At 37.2% G+C, this 18,703-nt stretch overlaps 1 protein-coding gene across 1 annotated transcript in view; it reads left to right on the top strand.

Annotated features, from left to right (window-relative positions):
* Positions 1-534: 534 nt before the first annotated feature.
* The window catches only part of SLIT3 (slit guidance ligand 3), a 521,085-nt gene continuing 502,916 nt past the window's right edge, over positions 535-18,703 (top strand). The window contains exon 1 of the mRNA XM_069029274.1: positions 535-565. The gene's annotated coding sequence lies outside the window, so the exon portion shown is untranslated. The remainder of the gene's footprint in view (positions 566-18,703) is intronic.

The raw sequence follows: 18,703 nt of genomic DNA, 5'->3' as shown, positions 1-18,703 counted from the left end.
TAACGCAGTCATTTGAACTCCCGCTGCAGGTTTTTATTCCCGACTTTAATTCCCCGGGAGCGCCGAGGCGGTGCCGGGGCTGCCGCAGGGCTCCAGCCCCACCTGGCGGCCGTCCCGCGCCATTGCGGCTCCCGGCCTCGCTGCCCGTGCCCGGCCCGGGAGCCGAGTACGAGAAACAGCCACCAAATATTGACGGGAAAAATGATCCAGTCAACTAATACAGCTTCCTTTTGAGCAAAGGTATGTTTCAAATTAATTGTCGGGACTGCACGGTTTTTTACTCCCGCTAAACAGTTGGACAGAGGGATTGTCTTTAATTTTTAATTGAATTAAATTTCAAACAGATCATCAGCTATATTCTGGATGATAACTTTAGCACTGTCACTGTGAATTTCTAATCAAATTGAGTCAAAAGTTTAACCAGCTTTGCCAGCTGGAGGTCATTAGCTATTTCACATCAATAGCTGTCACCTGGAGCTCGTTTCAGGCCTGCTATAAAAGAGCCTGACGTCCCCTAAAAGTCTGATAGGTTAAGTGTGCTGTGTAGGTGACTCTAAAGAATAAGGTAATTTTTTTTTTGTTTTGTTTTAATCTCTCTTTTGTTAAAATATGTAGTGTTCATTTGTTTGAAATATGTTGAACTACAGACATTTTCTCATTTTAGCTTTTTTTAAACAGTATTTTAAAATGTGGAGTGGTATGACTGTATTGAAGTTCTTGTAAGCCTCTATTCCGTTAATTTCTTATCTATTGAGTAATTTTGAAAATGTTAGTTAGTGCTTATGTATTTCTGATGCTTGTAACAATAAAGAAGAATTCAAAACAGGAAAGAAAAATAAAGCAGCAAGTTAAAAGAGCTGTAATTCACTGCAAAAATATTCAATGTCTCTAAAAGTATGTTTTACTTTTGAGATCAGGCTTTACTAGAAAATGGTATTATGAAGCCTTCAAGCTAAGACTGCTACAAGTTATCTGTGTCTCATATAGTTTATATTTATATATAATATAAATATAAATATTTATATATATAAATATAAACTATATGGTTTTATTTATAATAAGGCTCATGTACAGAACTTAATTTAGACTCTCTAGCAACAGTCATACATAGGAGTATAGGAAAAATTAGTTATTTTTAGTGGTTGGAGTCTGTTGCTCTACAGAAACTAAAAGATTAAACTGTAGAATACTTAATTGCTATTAGGTTTTTGAAGTATTACTTTATTGTTATCATTGAGTATATTTATACCTGGTTGTAATAAGAGCAATAAATTGAGTTGGAGTAGTTTAGCTTTGTTTCTGTTTCAGCCTTTCCATTTTTAAGACTGTTTTTAACAACAAATTTTTTGTTTTATCTAAACTCTTGATTTCACTTTTCATCCCAACCCCTGCTGCACTCCTTCCCCCTTTAAATGGTGAAATCAAACACTTTATTAGCTAAACCTAGTGGATGCTTTCTTGATCTTAGCTGATACTGTTTAGGGCTAAGCAGTCCTGCTCTGACTGTAGAGCTGTATAAAACGTCATGAGACCACACAAATCAGGTAGAAATTGATGTTTTTGAAGTTAACTAAATTAACAGTATCAGATTTCTGGTTATATAAAGAAATAGCAGATAGAGAGTTTGGCTTTGAGGGAGTTTTCAGTCCTTTAGGTACGAGTTTTATCTTCAGCTGCCTGCTTCTCTACCAGTCTGCAAGTGCATCATCACCCACAGCAGTGGCCAGTCTCATTCTGGGACTGCTGGGCTGAAGCCTTACCAGAAGGCAAATAGATTTTTCCAAAGCTGCTGGAAAATGTTTGTAAAAAATCAAACAACCCCCAATCTTTTTGTGGTGGTTTGGATTTTTTTTTCCTTAGTGTAATTGTTTTCCTCTTATACTTACTTTTGAATGCAAAAATGAAAAATAAAAGCAATGAAGTGAACATGATTGAGTAAAATGGGGCAATTTGAAAAGATGAAATAAGAGTCTAATCACTTAAATATGTTCTTTGTTCTTTCTATTTGCTTAGCCTGGTAAAATATTCTAACATTGAGAATTCCAGTTTCATTTTCTATGTAATTATACTAATTAATAGCTTTACTGACAGATCAACAGCTTAGAGCCTAGTTTTAATTCTAAACACAGTTGGCTTTTATTTCATTGTTAAATATTCATGATGTATCTCAAAATACAAAACTATTTAATCTTGAGTGCAAGTACTCACAAAATGCCTCAGTAGAGATGGCCTGAAACCATATTTACTGCTTTGTGTCCATGATTTTAGTACTTAGTAATATAACTGATCTGTTTATACAGATAAATTGTGCTATTGAATGGCCTAAAATGTGTGCTGCAAAAAGCTTCCCAGCCATGGAACTTGCACTGCTTCACACCAAATGCCACAGTATCAACCTTTGCAAAGTCTTGCTTTAGCCAGACTTAGCCTAGATAATCTACTCAGACTTAGGTGGATTTACCTGAGGTTTTTAGGTTTAAAAGTACCTCTAAAGCAAACCATTATCACTCTATACTAATCCTGCTAAAATATCAAGTTGTACATATATTCTTGTTTAAGTCTTAACTTGGGCAATGTTAACTGAGAAATGCCAGTGCAAATTTGAGCGAATTCCTCTAGAGTCTCAGCAGCAGTGGCTTGTAGATGGTTCCTTAAATTAAAGGAGAAATGTAAATGGTTCTGAGCACTGAAACACTCTTCTTAATATATTGCTTATAGGGATTAACTCAAAATAACCACATTGTTCAGCACTCAGGGCTGATTTTTGGTGGACTGAGTCATCCCCATTATAGAATGGCTTAAGAGAAATTGCTGGGGTGCTATTTTCTGCTAATTAGTTCAGTGTGAAGGAAAGCTGTGCTTCTTGTTAGATTCTTACTAATGATGAATAAGGTGAAAGAGTAGCTCAAACATAAGTGGATGCAACAGAAAAATGAGGTGAGAATTTAGAGATTTACCTGGGTTATCCTATACCCCTTATAAATGATAGTGTACTCTGGGTAGCTGGGCAATAATACTATCAAAAAGGTTAATTTCAACTTTATTACCTAATGTTCTCATCACTTTTGAAATATTTGCTTATTGCTTTTATTATATTTTTATCTTGGGTAGTACCAAATTTTTTAAAAACTCATATTTGTCTTTTGAAGCTGCTTCATAGTCTTGGTAAGCCCTACAAATGTCCTGTGACAGGCACTGCAGCCTTTCTCACGTGGTCAAAATAGAGCACCAAAGGTGCCTTTTCGAGTGTAACTAAGCAGCACAGTGAAAAGCTTTTGGCTAGTTGATCTTTAGCAGCAGTTAGTATTCCCATGCTAAATATGCATATAAACCCTGAATTATAAATTAGGATGCTTATGCATGTCTTCATTAAATAACTGTTTATTCTTGATCATAGCAATGAGAACATTGTTAACTTCTGTTAGACATTTGAGGTCGAATGCTCTTTATTTTAATTGTTAACAGATTTTTTCACATTGATTATATCAAAGACTAGTAATATTAAAATTATAATAAGCCTCTTTTTCTCCTGTGGTATACAGAATGTCTTTGTAGTCTCAGGATCTGTTTTAAATTGTGTGTGCTGATTTGAGCAGCTGGGATCTGGCTTTGGTTTAAATTATCATGTTTAGATGAGTAATAGGACTTTAAAAATAATTTAAAATGGCAATTTTAAAACACATCACTGACTTAAGTAAGGAACCATGGGATGACACTGTCATTCTCCAAGTGAAAAGGTCAGATTTTTCTTTGATATTATGATAAATGTTGGCAATTACTGGTCTTCTCATAGGCGTGGTTTCACATTAAAATGGATTATGACAGAGGTTTATGGATTATGGTTAACAACAGCAGACAAGGCATTTCAGCTGGTAAAATAGCAGAGAACTGTTCTATGATCTGATGTATCCAGTGTAGGGAACTTGGTTAGGAATTGAGGGAATAGGAGCTAGAGGGACAGATTCCTACAGGAAAGCTGCCTGCTGAGCTGGGCCTTGCCTGTCCCCATTTCTTATGAGTAATCTAAAATTAGAATACAAGTTCCACTGGACTTCAGTGTCTCATCAAAACTTTATCATTAATGTGCTTTTGTATATCTGCTGTTTGAGGCTTGCATTCATGATATTTAGTTATAGTTGTAGTTGCTTCTAAGATCTTGGTATTTCTTGTATTTGGGGAGCTATTTAAATGAACTGATTTTATGGCAGGTTTGTGCTTTGCCTTTAGACTTCATTTCACTGTATTTTATTACTCAAGGTTGAGTGTGGTAAGGCTGTTCTGCCTGTGTAGTTCTGTGCTCAGTTTTCAGTAACCTCAGAGGGAAATTGTTATAATGAAGTTTTTCATAGAGAGACCACTAATGTAAATGAAGTTAAATCATCTTTCTTTCCAAAGAGAAATGTGTAAAAAAAAAAAAAAAAAAAAAGGCAAGCCTATTACTCATGTAAAAGAATTGTCAGCTGAAGCCTTATTGCAGTATAAATGCTGCTGAAACAGATGAAATCACAAAGAATGCATTGAATGTGCCATTTCATGCTGTACAGTGCATCACTTATTCAAGGTGGTGAGACAGGTGTGCTTTCCCCAAATAACTGAAGTTTGGACCTCAGGTTGAAGGTTGTGTTTGTCCCTTGTACTATGAAAATGTTGTTGTCCCCCTCTGCTATGGCAACGTGGCGAGGTGGACCAGAACTGGTACTGTTTCTTCTCTGGTATCAATTTAATTGCATATTTAACTTTTCAGTTAACTTTCAGTTGTGCTGCAGCTGAAGGGCTTGGTCGCTCCTCTTTTCTGTTCCTGCCTGGTTGCTGGCTCAACAATATTAATATGAGATTTCTGTAACTCCTCAGTGACTTTATTTAATTTGCCACTAACCATAATTAGCTTTAATCATGATACAGGGTCGTGTTCTGTGTAACTGAAGCCATTCCTTGCTGATTGAATGACTGATTGGGAAGATAATATTTTTTTTCTGTATCATGTCTTTCAAAGCTTTACTTCACTGCTGTGTTATTTCCCACAAGTCATTTAATCAAGTCTAAATGATAATACAGGGCAGGTAGTGGTTGTTCACAGTAAAAAATTATATACCAGATATAGTTATTAGAAATGTTTACTTTGGACTTTATATTCTAATGATGTTTTAAGTCTTCAGCCTTCAGCAATAGCAGGTCAGAGGTTTTGAGAGTTGTGATATGTAAATATTTTTTGTGAGCTGAGTAATGCGTTGTTTCATGTTCAGGGTTTACATGTGTAATCAGACAATAGTTTATCTGCCATTGGCTTGTTCTAAAATATATTCACAGACTAATCTAGTCTTTCTGATCTTAGAGTTGCAAGAATATGTGAAATAGAGGAGGGAGAGGAGAGGAAAAAGTACATCTTGTATAACACAAACAATTGGTCCTTTTTACTGTTATCTTATAAAGATTATTGAATAATAAAGCTGACTTTCATAGGAAAAGTTCTTCTGTTGCCTTGAGGTCTGTTCAGCAATGTAAAGTATTATTTTTTTAGTTGCATAATTAATTAAAAGGCAAGGTTATCAAAATCAAAGATGTAAAGTTTTAATCTTTATGGTCATTAATCTGGGCTATCTCTTGTGAATTGAAGCTGTAGCTGACTTTTTTTAGAGGCTTGCTCGATCCTAAAGTGTTGTTTCATGAAGTATTGTAGCCTTGTGACAAAAGTCATACTGAAACTGGTTTTAATCTAAAATTACCAGGAAGGCTATTCCCAAAAGCTACTATTGTGCAAAAGTAGAGGGTACTTCTAACTGATGTAATGAATTTTTTGGTGTAAGACTGCTTCCAGGAGGTACATTTAGAAAAGACTTATTTGTATCAGGCCGTGACAGCTGCTGCACATAGGAACTTAAGTCTTCGTTGCTTCCTTGGGTTTCTGTGGCAGTAAATGCTGTGCTGTGCATCAGCTTTGAAAGCAAAAACTAATTAAACCCTGATGTAAAAGAAGAGTCATCAATTGCCAGGTTTAGGGGAAGAGATGATTCATTTGGCTGCCTCCAGTGCCCAGCCTGGAAGCTGCTCATCAGAAAACTCCCATCACTTCTGGGGGGAAAAGTGTGCAAGTCCTGTAATTAATTACAGCAGACACTCATTACTTAATGTCTTCTGCTGAGGCTATTTTTTTCACACACTTAGTAGATTTTAATATTAAGATTTTAACTCTTAAGGCATAGGTTCTGTACAGTTGACAAGATGCATTTGCTTAAGCAATTCACTCTCAAGACAGTGATCTTGGAGTATTGCAATCCATTATCTAGTTAGATGCTATTCCTTTTTTAGCTTTGAATACAAGACTTTCAAAACATGTACTTGAGTATTAAAACCCTTTTGAAATCCTATGCATTTCCATCTCTGCTCTGCTGTTCCAATTTACTATTTGAACCATACTGATACTCAGTAACTGCAAGAAATTTGAGGCCTGAAGAAACAGACACTCCTTAAAAGTTCTTTATACTGGAATTTCTAACAGACAAATTCAGTCTGGGGGTTTATTTATTATTTCAGGTGCTTTTGCATTAGACTTTGAACTCTATCTCCCTGCTATTGCCATAATTCAGGAAGATGGATAGCCTAATCTGAGCTTTCTGAATTCAACTATATCACTATATATGATCCTATATGAATATTATATGGGATATTTTTCTGTCTTGGGCTTACTCTCAATTCACTGTACTCTTATGGTTTCAAGGTTTTCTAATGCTGCTGATTATCTGGACAATTAATGAAAAGTATAATGAAGTTTGAACTTAAATTCAGAAAGTTTTCAGCACAAAATGTGGAACTCTAATAAAAGAAGATCTATGAACAATGTATTGTGTATCTGAAGTTAGCAAAGATTTTAGCTCTAGTTCAGTGTATTAGAAACCTGAACTAGAAAAATTACTCTGCTTAGAGCTGGCTTGAATTGTGGGAGATTGATGCCTCTGGAAATACAGTGGTCAGATTTCAGCTCTGCTGAGCATTGCTTTATTTTCTATAGTGAGGGAATAGGATGGGTTTATACTTCCACTGGAATACTTTCATGAAGTTGGTATTGCATATATTATTCTCACTTCTGTCCTCCTGTACTAGCCAAGTACAGTACACTACTGACTAGAAGAATAACACAGATTATCTCATTCTTAGGTAGTACTTGAGTCCTACCTTAAATTTAGCAGCTGCCCTGATCTTAGATCACTTTATATAAAGTAATTTTTTAAAAAATTTTCTAGCAGAAACAGTTTTGGCAGTTGTGTCCTAGTTTGAGGAAGGCAGCCTAAATTAAGGCTTTTCCTTAGGCAAACTTTTAATGTGATGGGCGGAGTAGGAAGACTGATCCCCTGAGTCAGTTGTTTACCACAAGTTGTACTTCATTGGAAAGCACTTGTGCTGACTCCTTATACACCTTTGTAATATTACTTTATTCCTGCTTTTCCTTCAGGGGAGTAGAATGAAATGTGCTTAAGTTTTAGGCAGAAAACTGGCAAAAGTTTATGTAATTAGTGCTCCTTCCAACAGAATATGAATTAAAATGAATTGGAGCACATTGGGTTTAATCTCCTTGGCTGGCATCTTCAAACAAATGAAGTGTTTGAGAGTTACATGTCAAGCACCTGCCTCTCCTCAGGAGTCCTGAAGATCTCAGCCTTTAGTATAGTCACATCCTGATGGAAGTTGGCTGCCAGACAATTTCTTGTTTCCTGAGTGTTTTAAACTTTTTTTTTTAGTCTATTATGGGCAGCTAATATCCAGCCCAGAACTTGTGTTATCTCTTAGAGCTGCTTCCTCCTTTGTCTCTGCAGGTAGTCATTTTGCTTCTGGATTTACAGGTGAGTAAAGCACATTAAAAAGTATAAACCAGAAAGCATCTGATGGATTTTAGCTTCATTTAAAAACATGGTTTTGCTCTTGGGGATAGAAGGGCAGAAGGACCTAAAAAGTACTTAATATAGCAGACTTGTCAGTGAAAGGTATTCAGATTATTAACAATTATATTCTAGGGGAGAATGAGTGAGAGGAGTATTTGTATTTAAGTTACCATTCATCATTTGGTACACATTTTTAGGTGCAGAAGCTTCTGTGTCTGAAACAGGTCTCAAAAGATTGCTGTTTGGAATGTTTAAGATACACTTTATTTTGTAGGCATTTGGGATATGACTTGGAATGAGCAGAGTGCACGTATAGGTCTGGATTAATGTTAGTACCAGGGTGGGAAATACTGTGCTAACACCGAGTACAGAGCCTGTATTGGCAAACCTACTTGCCAGTACTTTTAGTAGCTTGTTGCTGTGTATTTTTCTTCCAGCATGTTGTGTTACCAAAAGCTAACAGATAGCTGTGGTTCCCAATGGAAGTGTAGCTACATGTACATGTTGAAAATCTCTTTGGGAATGTTGCTGGAGTCCTACATGAAGTTTATATTTATGCAGGTTCTGAAGTATTAGGGATCAGTTTATCCTGAGAGTCTGTCCACTCCAGTTTTCAGTACAGTACTTTTGTTGAGTGTAAGCACTAAAGGTGAGAGATGAAACTTCTGCTTTTCAAGTCCTGTAAAATTAAGGACTCTTAATGGAAGCTGGGGCTTGTATCCTAGTCTGTTTGAAGGGTTTACTGGGTACCAGTGATGTTTTCAATGACTTTCACAACTGGAAGTGAAGTGCATGGGTTTGTCAGTCAACATGGAAATTGTCACCAACTGAAGCAGCAGCTCAGCTGTCTTCTGTCTGTAATTGTTTGTTTATTCTACAGAAAGGGATATGGCTCTAGTAACTAACATGGAAGTAAAACACTTGTGGAAACTGATCTTTTGATCAAACATTGACATACCTTATTAAGAAAACCCCACAACTTACTTTTCAACATTAAATATGCAAACAGGCTGAAGAAACCATATTAAATATCCAGCAGCTTTGTGCTGCAGGTGTTTTGGGGTTTTTGTTATTATTCTTTTCTAGTTGAGGTATATTTTTGTCAGAGATCTGTGTGCTGTGCTTTTCCTTACGTCTATAGCTTAGTGTGAAAAACAGCAGTCAAGGCCTGAATTAAGTATTATATGATCACATTTTGTGGAATACATATTTATTACTAAATAGATGGATTGCATTAAAATATTTTGCTGTGGCACCATTTAATTTTCTCAGCAAATGAAGTGAGTAAAACTAAAATGGAGCTGCTCAGAAAAATCTTTTCCTTTCAACTGCATGCTATAAACAGAAATGATAGTTGTCCATCAAATGTGACCTTGGTGACATGTCATGGATATGGCTCTTGATCCTGACATTTCATTATTACCTCATCTATTGGCATTGGGTTTAGGGGGCTCATTAGATTGCTTGTTAGGTCAATAAGTTACTTGAGGTTGTGACTGAATTAATGTATTTATTTGGAACTTGTAAGTCTTGGGTGTAATTGCAGAATATTTTTGTTGTATGTTAGTCAAAGAAGTTACATTATCAGGCAAGGAGCTGATGAAACTCGGGTCAGTTTACCTTTTATCTTGCCCACTGTTGGTTTGCACTGATCTTTGTGCTGCTGCTGTAAAGAAACTAGTTTCAGGATGGGTTGGGAAGATCCACGCAAGTTCAGCTAAAATGAATGGTCTCATTGCACTCACTCAAGGCTGTTGGTGACTCTTAGACACAGGATACAGGTTAGATAACCTCTGCTTTGATATGGTACAGCTGTAAGGATGAGTGAGGAACCTAGCGGTTAAAAAAACCAAGAGACCTGCGTGGTAAAATTCTAAACTTACTTTAATCTACCAGCAACTTGTGCCCCACCACACTGCAGGAGTACTGGAGATGGGTGAAGAAGAAATCAGTATTTTTGATGGACTCTGTGTAGTGGGCAGTTTTGGGGAATTAATCACTCCCCAAAGGCTTCATTTTAGCTTTTTCTACAGAACAATGGAAATGAGTTTGTTCTTGGGACCACAAATGCTGCCAGGTTTTTCTTTTGTTGTCACAGATTTGGGCATTTGGATATTCCTTGTGCAACAATAATCCATGTGCAACCTTCAGTGTTTCTCCAAGAGCTGCTGTACAGTGAAGTATTGGCTCTGAGTACAATGTTTAGAACTTTGCTTCTTCTGAAGGCCCAGTAAAACCATGTTAAGCTTGTTAGCTCAGACTTTTGCTAATATTTTTGTGCTTTTGTCTGGAAGATAATCTGGAGAAAGGGAAGTGAGAGGAAAATATTTGGGCCTAGTGCAGTTATGGTGAATGTATGATTTACACCTTAGCAGCTGTTGAAGTATTTCCAGACAAATACTACTTTTAACAGATCTCTTTGCTATAAATTCACCTTTGGATTCAAAATTTTACAGGTTGGAAGGACTTCTTGTCTGCCTTCAGCAATAAAGTGTAGCATATTTACTGAAAGGGAGAAAGTGAACATTGGATTTCATGTGGAATTTTCAGCTGTTCTACTGAAGCTGTCAGTATCTTCTGAAGACATATTCAAATATTAGTGGTGGTTGGGTTTTGAGTTTTTGCTATTGTCAGCAAGAGGCCAAGAGCCAGTGAGATGTTTGGCACTGGTAAACCTGTCCCACCTAAACAGTGTTAGCTGAATTTCCATTTCTGGTCAAATAATTCTGAATGACAGGCAGCAATTGCTGCCTAAATACAGCATTTCAGTGTTTAGTCACAGTTACTGTTTTTTGGCATCTGTTGATAATTCTGACCATAAACCAAGTGGGAAGAGAGGGCGTATCCTGGGTCATTCTGGAGAATATTCTGTGAAAAGCCATGTCTGAGACACGTTTGACTAACACCTATCATGGGGGAATATGAGAAAGTGCTCAAGTTCTGTCACAAGGGGAGACAAATATAACTGGGAAAAACTAATGTTTTGCATTATCCATGATATTTCTCCTTGATCCCATGAACTCTTGCAGTTTCCAAACAGAATGTAATTAGAAAGCATGTGGATGTCCACGCGGTGTAATTGAGAAATATGTTTAGAAGAATAAATCCCTAACAGCTAGCTTTTTTAGCTGGTGCTTTGAAATTCTCTAATTGGATTATTAGCAGATGGTGCCATTTCTATTGTTTTGCCTCACAGCAGTCTTTTCTGAAAAAGGAAGAAAAAAGTACTTTATTTCTAATTAGAGGACCATTTCATCTGGAAAATGTTGCCTTTAGTAATCTGCCTCACAGCTATTGTCAAATAGTGGTAGATAAGGATTTCACTGATTCACAGATCTTTCCTGGAGAATATGGATTTTAACTTTTTTCCAGTGAAAAGTGCTCTGGTACTTACATTGAGAAATGAAGCCACTCCACATATTTGTGCTTAAGACCCTTTGCCTGACTCCTCTTGAAGCTGAAATGTAACTTAACTTTATTTTTTTTTTTTTCTTGTATCTACTTCACTAACAGCTGAAAATACTCTTTCAGTTAGGAAATAAACTGTCTGCCACATTCGGGCAGCAAATAGCTCAAACTATTTCTGTTGTTAAGTTCTGTGGAAGTAAAAAGTTCTGCTTGTAACTAATTAATCTTCCTGAATGCTGTGTAACTCATCATTTGTTTTTTGGATATATGTAATTAATCTTTGTAACTGGAGCATGACTTTGCAACAAGACTTGGGATATATCTTCAAGCTGAGATCTTGGTTTTAGTATGATGGAAGCAAACAAGCAGAAGTTTAATCTTGCATCAGTTACTTTATTCACACTCTATTTGAAGTTATTTACTGATCAATTTCCATTTACTTTGCCCTATAAGGTTAGATTTCTTTTTTTTTTTAGTGTGTATTAAGTCCATTTTGACTATCAGTATGTAGGTACTAAAATTCCTGACAAAGACAGATCAGTTTACCTGTCAACTTATGGATAAAAGTTCTCCTGTGTTTGGAAAAGCTTTTGTTGCAGAATGCCACCTTTTATGTAAAACTTCATGAAATTTTCCTCAGGGAAGCAGGAGGTTCCTGTAATGAAGATGTAGAAGAGTAGAAAGGATGCACTGGTGCTGCTAAAGCAGCACATGAAGAGCAGACATTCCCAAAATCTTGAACTGATAACCTATGCTGTGAATTATGGAGTTTGTGTTGGTGATTAAAGGGTGCTCATTTTCTAAATGTTAAGGTTAATAGCAGTAAAAGTTGCTTAACTGAGTGTCTGTTAGTGTATGTGGATGGAACCTTTGGAGTCCTGACAGCATTTAATGTTTTCTATCTGTCCTTTCTAAACCATAGCAGGGCTTAAATGTGTTTGGCTCAGCCAGTATTGATGCCCTTACAGTGTGCCATGATTACCCTGAGAAGGTTGTGGTAACTCCTCTTGCCAGTTGAAAAATATTAGGGAAACAAATGCAGCTTTTAGACAGTTCTGCTAGAGCTGTTGCTTACAAATTATACCTTTTGTGTTAAGGATTCAACCTGTTTTTTGCTCCCCAGTTTGGCCACCAAAACTAATAGAAGGTAAATGCAAATACTTGTACAAATTTATATTGCTCAAATGTAATCAATCACTCATAATGATTGCCACATGGATACAGCATCAAGTAGTTATTAAATACTGCACATTTAATCACATGCATGTAAAAACTCATGCAGTGTTTGCAATTTCTGTAATGGATAGGGAAGACACATTTCCAATCACTTACATAGATGTGTTTTGCAATGAAAAAGGCAACATTGCAGATTGGAGTTGTTTGCTGAAGCAGTATTTCTGATAAAGCTGGAGAGGAAGAGTTCTATTAAAGCTAGCCTTAACAGAAACACATCAAGCAGCCTGCCATTTGTGGTATTGACCAGTAATCTTTTCCAGGCTTTGTTACAACTTTCTAACCTCTGTCTGGGAATAGTCTCAAAAGGAAATGTAATGATTCCTTTTCCTTTAATGGCTCTCCAGTGGGATGTGAAACTATGGAGTTTGTGTTGGTGATTAAAGGGTACTCACTACCTATACACTGATTTTTACTATAGAAAGGCACTGCTGTCATGTACTTGTCTGTACAAAAAACTTGGCTGTTTGGCTGCAGTGAGATCCTGGAGCACGAGGTGCACCTGCTCATTAACTTTGATACATCCTGGATGCAGAAGCTGTGGGTACAGGACCTGATCTCTATGGCACCTACTTCTGAGTACAGAGTTATTGGCAGCAAAACAGGGTTCTGAGTGATCAAGGTCAAGCAATAAAATTCAGTGGAATTGAATTTACCTAAACAAAGCACCTGGACTTGAGTTGGAAACCAAAGATTTAGAATTTGGATAAAATAAATAAATTTTATTGTTGTATATGTGAGTTTTTACTGTTTGGAATTAAGAGTTACTTTAGCTTTGTTGTCATCTGCTCCTTTCTGAAGGATACACTTATTTCTGTTTTGGACAGCTGCAGTAGTGACTTCATTGCTGCAGCATGTGTTTATAGGAGTTATCAAGCTAGAAACCTGTTATGAGGGTTTTGTGCCTTGGGTCACTGTCTTGTTTTTCAGGGCATGTGCTGGGCTCTCTGGGGTGGTGCTGCTTGAAGCTACAAAACTGGCTGTTTGATTTGGATCCTGATGATTTGGAATGTTCTCTGCTTTGAGTTAAACAAGCAAAGTAAGAGGAAGTCTTGAACTTGTGTTGGATTTAGCTGTACATACTGAAATTGCTCAATGTATTTTCTAGTCAGATGCAAAGAAGGGCCCTCAGAAAAGCCAGAACTGCACCAGTAGGCATTGCACTGTGAATGCCACTCCAGTTGTGCTTAAGTATCAGGGTGCAACAAAGCTGGTGCACACTGCCATCCAATTTGAGTGACGTTTTTGCAGTCCCCAAGAATGTATTCTAGAAAAGAGAAGTAGGCTAAACATGTACAGAATGTAGTCTGATTTTCTTTCAGGAGCTGGTAAGCACTTGTCAAAAGACCTTGATGGCTGAAGCCCAAAAGAGAAAAGCAGCCTCTTCTGGGCAGATCCCTGGGAAGGAAGGGGTATGACTATCCAGTGGGAAGAAAGGATAAGAATGAAAGAGCAAAGGGCAGGCTCACAACATAGGTGATTCACATGTGCTCCCTTGTGCATGAGGCAGGGGCTGGGACTCAAGCCTTTGTCTGTGCAGAAGGAAAAGGAATCTGAGAATGACAAACAGAGGAAAAGGACTTTTTTTAGTATGTTTGGTTTTGTCCTGATATTTTGCTTTCTGATGCTATGCTGTTTTAATAAATCAATCAAATTATCAATGGCCTTTAAGGAAATTAATTCACTCAGAATCCTGTATCTTTTGTCATCTTTCCCACACTTCAAGATGGGGATTTTGCTGATGATTGGTAGCCTGAAACACTTGAAATCTAGACCTTGTTGCTGTTAAATTTAGCCTGAAGTTTGGTTTGGGGATGATACTTTTGTGATGATAATACAATTAGAATGTTACTAAATCCTAGGTCTTGCTTTACTTCTGGAAGTTTGGCTGTTACTGGTAGAAGAGCAAATATCTTTCTACAGACTGGTTCTTCTACTAAGGTTGTGTACTTCAATAAATAGTTAAATTTGATTAATTGAGGTCTTCTCAAAGTCAGGGTGAATGGTTTGCCAGGGTATCTGTGTCAGACCTTATCTAGTGTGTCTCAGCCACTTTTTGTTACTGGAATAAAACTTGCAAGTGCTGATTTTCTTCTTTATTGAGGGATTAAAATTTGAGTTCAAAGAAAATCTTTGATCCTTTGTAGCTGCTGACATGAAGTTTATCCTAAATCTCCCAATGTTGTTCCACTGACTCTGCTTTCTGTAGTGGTGTCTGCTTCAGGACCATCTTAATTTCCTGGACTAGAGCAAATTTACCTAAATCAAAAGATCATTACCCAGGCTGGCCCTGGTACTGCTACACAAGGCAGCAAACAGAGCACAATGATGCCATAAGCAATTGTTCTGCATAGTTGTCCCTGTACCACTTGGATGCACCAGTTCATCTGAATCTGTTCTAGAATCATTAAGCACTTTTTCTAAGGATATCCAGATTTTTACCCAAGAGGATTAGCTGTCTGTTCTTGGCAGTTCACCACATTATTTCCAGTATTATTTGAGTCTGATACAGATCTGGTATTGATCTTAAAGATGTGAAGTCTTTTCACATAGGAGCTTTTCAAATATTTGAGTCCTTAATGGGGTGAATTCTTTTCAAGCAATCCAAACTCTAAGAGCTGAAAAGTGAATCACAAACTGCAATTTCTAAGACAAAGAGATTAAGATATGGATGTGTGCCTGAATGAAAATTCTGCTGAGAGTTTATCTTCTGCCTTCACCTCTATGAAATTCTGCCAGTAACTTGAACAATGAAAGCTTTTCTTCCAACAGTGAAGTCATGGTACTATCCTTCAGCAAAAATTACCTCTTCCAGGTTCTGAAAGCAATGCTCAGTAGTATGCTAAGTTGCTGAAAAGCTGGCATAGCAAAATTAAGGTGTCATACCTGATGGAGGAGTTTGAACCAAGTCAAAATGTTCAGCTGTATCTGTAGCTGGCTCATCTACAAGCATGTGTGGTCATGGAGAGGGGCTTAGAGCAGACTAAGGGGAGGAAACATAGCTAGCACCTGTGTTACTTACCCCTGTTCCTCTGGGATATTTGTGGGGGATAGCAGAGAAGTAGCTGTGTTTTAAAGGAATTCTTGATATGCATTCATATTGTTTAAGTAATTTGTGGTGGTGCACCACCAAATATCACTCTGCTTGACTGACATTTTGTGCTTCTGTGCTGAATTTCACAACTGGCTCCTTTCATTGAGGTGTGAAATTTGAGGAAAGTGACACAATAACTGGTAACTCAGATACTGTGCTGCTCTCATATTTAACAAGCTTTATTTGCCAGCTCCCCAAATCAAAAAGTTAGAGCACCTGTAACTGTTGCCAGAAATGTTAAACATCTCTTTTCAAGTTGTGCTTTTCTGTTTATCAGTGTGTCCTTGATTTCTGATCATTTTTTAATGTCATCACCTCCCATGGGACTGGAACAATTGTTGTGTAGAAGGTAAAAGCCAATCTGTAGACAACAGGGTTGCATCTAAAGCTTTGTTTCAAGACAAGGCCCAACAGATAGCACTAGTTGTGCTTTTGAAGCTTTATCTTGCTTAATCAAAATCTGGGCGAGATGAAAATGTTTTTTCCATGCCAGATGCCCTGACTGGCAGATGTCTCCTGATCCTTTAGGGGGCTGAGTGGGTTTTGTCTCTGTTGTTTTGTTTTCTTCACAGAACTCTTTAATCATAGCAAGTGTGACTGAGGTCTCAAACACATAATACAGAAGTGTTCCAATGCTTATGAATTTTTAAGATCTTATCCATCTTATGAAAATGTAATTAGGTCTGCCAACTCCTGAATTTTCCTGCCTTCAGTTTTCTTTAATGTTAGTGGGGGATCCAAAGCTGTTTGCCTTTGTGTGTCTGTGGAATGATCCTTTTATCAGAGTTGGTAGGTACTGGCTATATCTCATGAGACTGAAGCCTTGACCATGCACAAAGTGAATGCCATGGGCAGGGCAGTGACATAAAAAAGGTTTTAAGGAGGAGTCTAGAGCCTGGGGAGCTAGACTAGACATAGTAGGGTGGAGAAAAATGAGGATAAATGTAAAAAGATAAGAGGATAGCATGAATTGTATTAACATCACAAGTACTCTACTTTAGAGCTGTACTAAGAGTTTATCATCAGTTCTTCAAGTTCTGCTCCAAACTGGACACATGTAATACATGGTGTCAAAACCACTGCATGGACCACAAGGCAATAACTTTAAAAAAAAAAAAAAAAAAACAAACCAAACAAAACATGAAAATCAGTGGGTTTCAACCATGTTTGTTCACAGCAAGGTTTCTGGTTTGTATTCCATGTTTCAGGAGTGGATTTGTACATGGAGCAAGTATTTGAAAATAGGTAACTGTATGAGAAAATATTTGTGTCCTATAGCTGCTCTAAGTTTGGAAGGTTTTGCTACCATCAACTTTACAGATAGATAGTTTAGCAAAATTTAAACAACAACACAGCCCCTCAAAGACTTTTTCCCAGCTCCCCTGCTCCAAGTTATGCAGTAGATAGCCTGCAGTTCTTTTGCAACTGTTGAACCCTGTGAAGGGACTGTGACCTCTTTTTACCTGTTCAATATCTGTACAGTCAGTTTAAAATCTTAAATCTTGATCATATTTAACCTTCCAGCCTTCTCAACATTAGGCACTTTTATCACTGACTCCTCTCACTTTACATGAGTATTTCTTTGCTTTCAAGGTCTCACTGATGTGACACTTGTTTGGTTTTGTTGTGGGTTTTTTTTTCATTAGAGTCCAGTAACAAGACCCTGAAACAACTTTGACACTGGTCAAGTTTTACTAACAACTTCTAACAGGAATGTGAAGGGAAGAAACAGAGCTCCCATCACCACTAACTTATCTGAAAGTGATAATCCATAAACTTATTGCTTATCAAAAGGAAAACAAGCCCTTCAATTGTATTTAAGCAGCCTAAATGTCCTTGCTTTCCTGTCCCTTTCCTTTGTGCTCTCATGGAAGGTTTGCCTCTGTGGCAATGAAGAATGTGCTGCATGTCTTGTCCACCTATGGACTGGCTAAGGCCATGATGGGAGTGATGTGCTGTGACTTCTCCAAAATCTCTTGTAGTTCCTGGGTAGTTCTGGTGATATAAGAATTCATCTTTTAAAAAGTGTCAGTAATGTACAAGGTACTTGTGCTGCTTGGTGCACTAACTCCCCACAGTTCCACTGCTGTTTGATAGGCACTGGCTCATAGTGCCCAGTGAATGAATGCCTTTGGAATTACTGGAGATGAAGGCAAATAACTGAGGACAGTTTCTGCCTGCTTGTATGTATGGTAATCTTGAGTCCCATCATAAATAAGTGCTGTCACAGCTTATTTGACATGGCATTGCTAATGAAGAAATACATCTTTCAAATTAATTTAGATGACAGAGTTTGTCATCTTTACAGAACTTGTTGACTATGAACAGAATTTTGAACGAATTGTGGAGTATCTCAGATCAGGATCCACAAGAAAATGTTTGATAGTTACCCTTTATTAAAACTATTTTTGCCAAGTACTGACTAAATGGGACAGTAGAGATTAGTTAAGGTACTATATTAGGTCTCAATTATGAATGTGAATTGCTGTGCTTATTTTCTTCTAGTCAACACCTGGAAACCTGTATCTGGAAAATCATAGAAGCTAATGTACACATTTAACTGGCTCTGTGGAGGGTTTTGACTTGGAACAACATTATCTAATATACCTTCAAATGCCTTAAGTTTTAATTCCCATTTCATGGGCAAACTTGAGACAGTTAATAGCTAATTACTTTAGTTCTATTCTTCTATTAACTTTTATTTTTACCCAGTTGCCACCTTACTGCCTCACTCCCCCACCAAAAAGAGAAAGTGTTCTGAATTTAACTTCTTGTTGATTGTTTCCAGGAAAGGAAGATTGATCCCAAATTACTAGTAAACATGATTTAATTAAGGGCTGAACTTGTCTAAAGACAAAACAGAACTTAGGGCATAGTTTCAACTGCACTGCTAAGAGGGCTTTAATTCAGAGAAATGTTTTTCTTTAATCTTTCTTGCCTCAACATGTGTCCTGTTCTTCCTCCCATCATTTTTTTAAATCCTGATACAGACTTATATGCAATATCCTAAGTTGTTAATATGTTGAAGTTCTGATGAAAGGAAATAATACATAAAACAATTTGTTTTGGCAAGAGTGTGTGCCAAAAATAAGCC

Source organism: Aphelocoma coerulescens, chromosome 13 (assembly GCF_041296385.1).
Source record: "Aphelocoma coerulescens isolate FSJ_1873_10779 chromosome 13, UR_Acoe_1.0, whole genome shotgun sequence".
NCBI lineage: Eukaryota > Metazoa > Chordata > Aves > Passeriformes > Corvidae > Aphelocoma > Aphelocoma coerulescens.
Note: the sequence above shows the minus strand (reverse complement) of the source record. Positions and strands in the feature narration are given on the sequence as shown.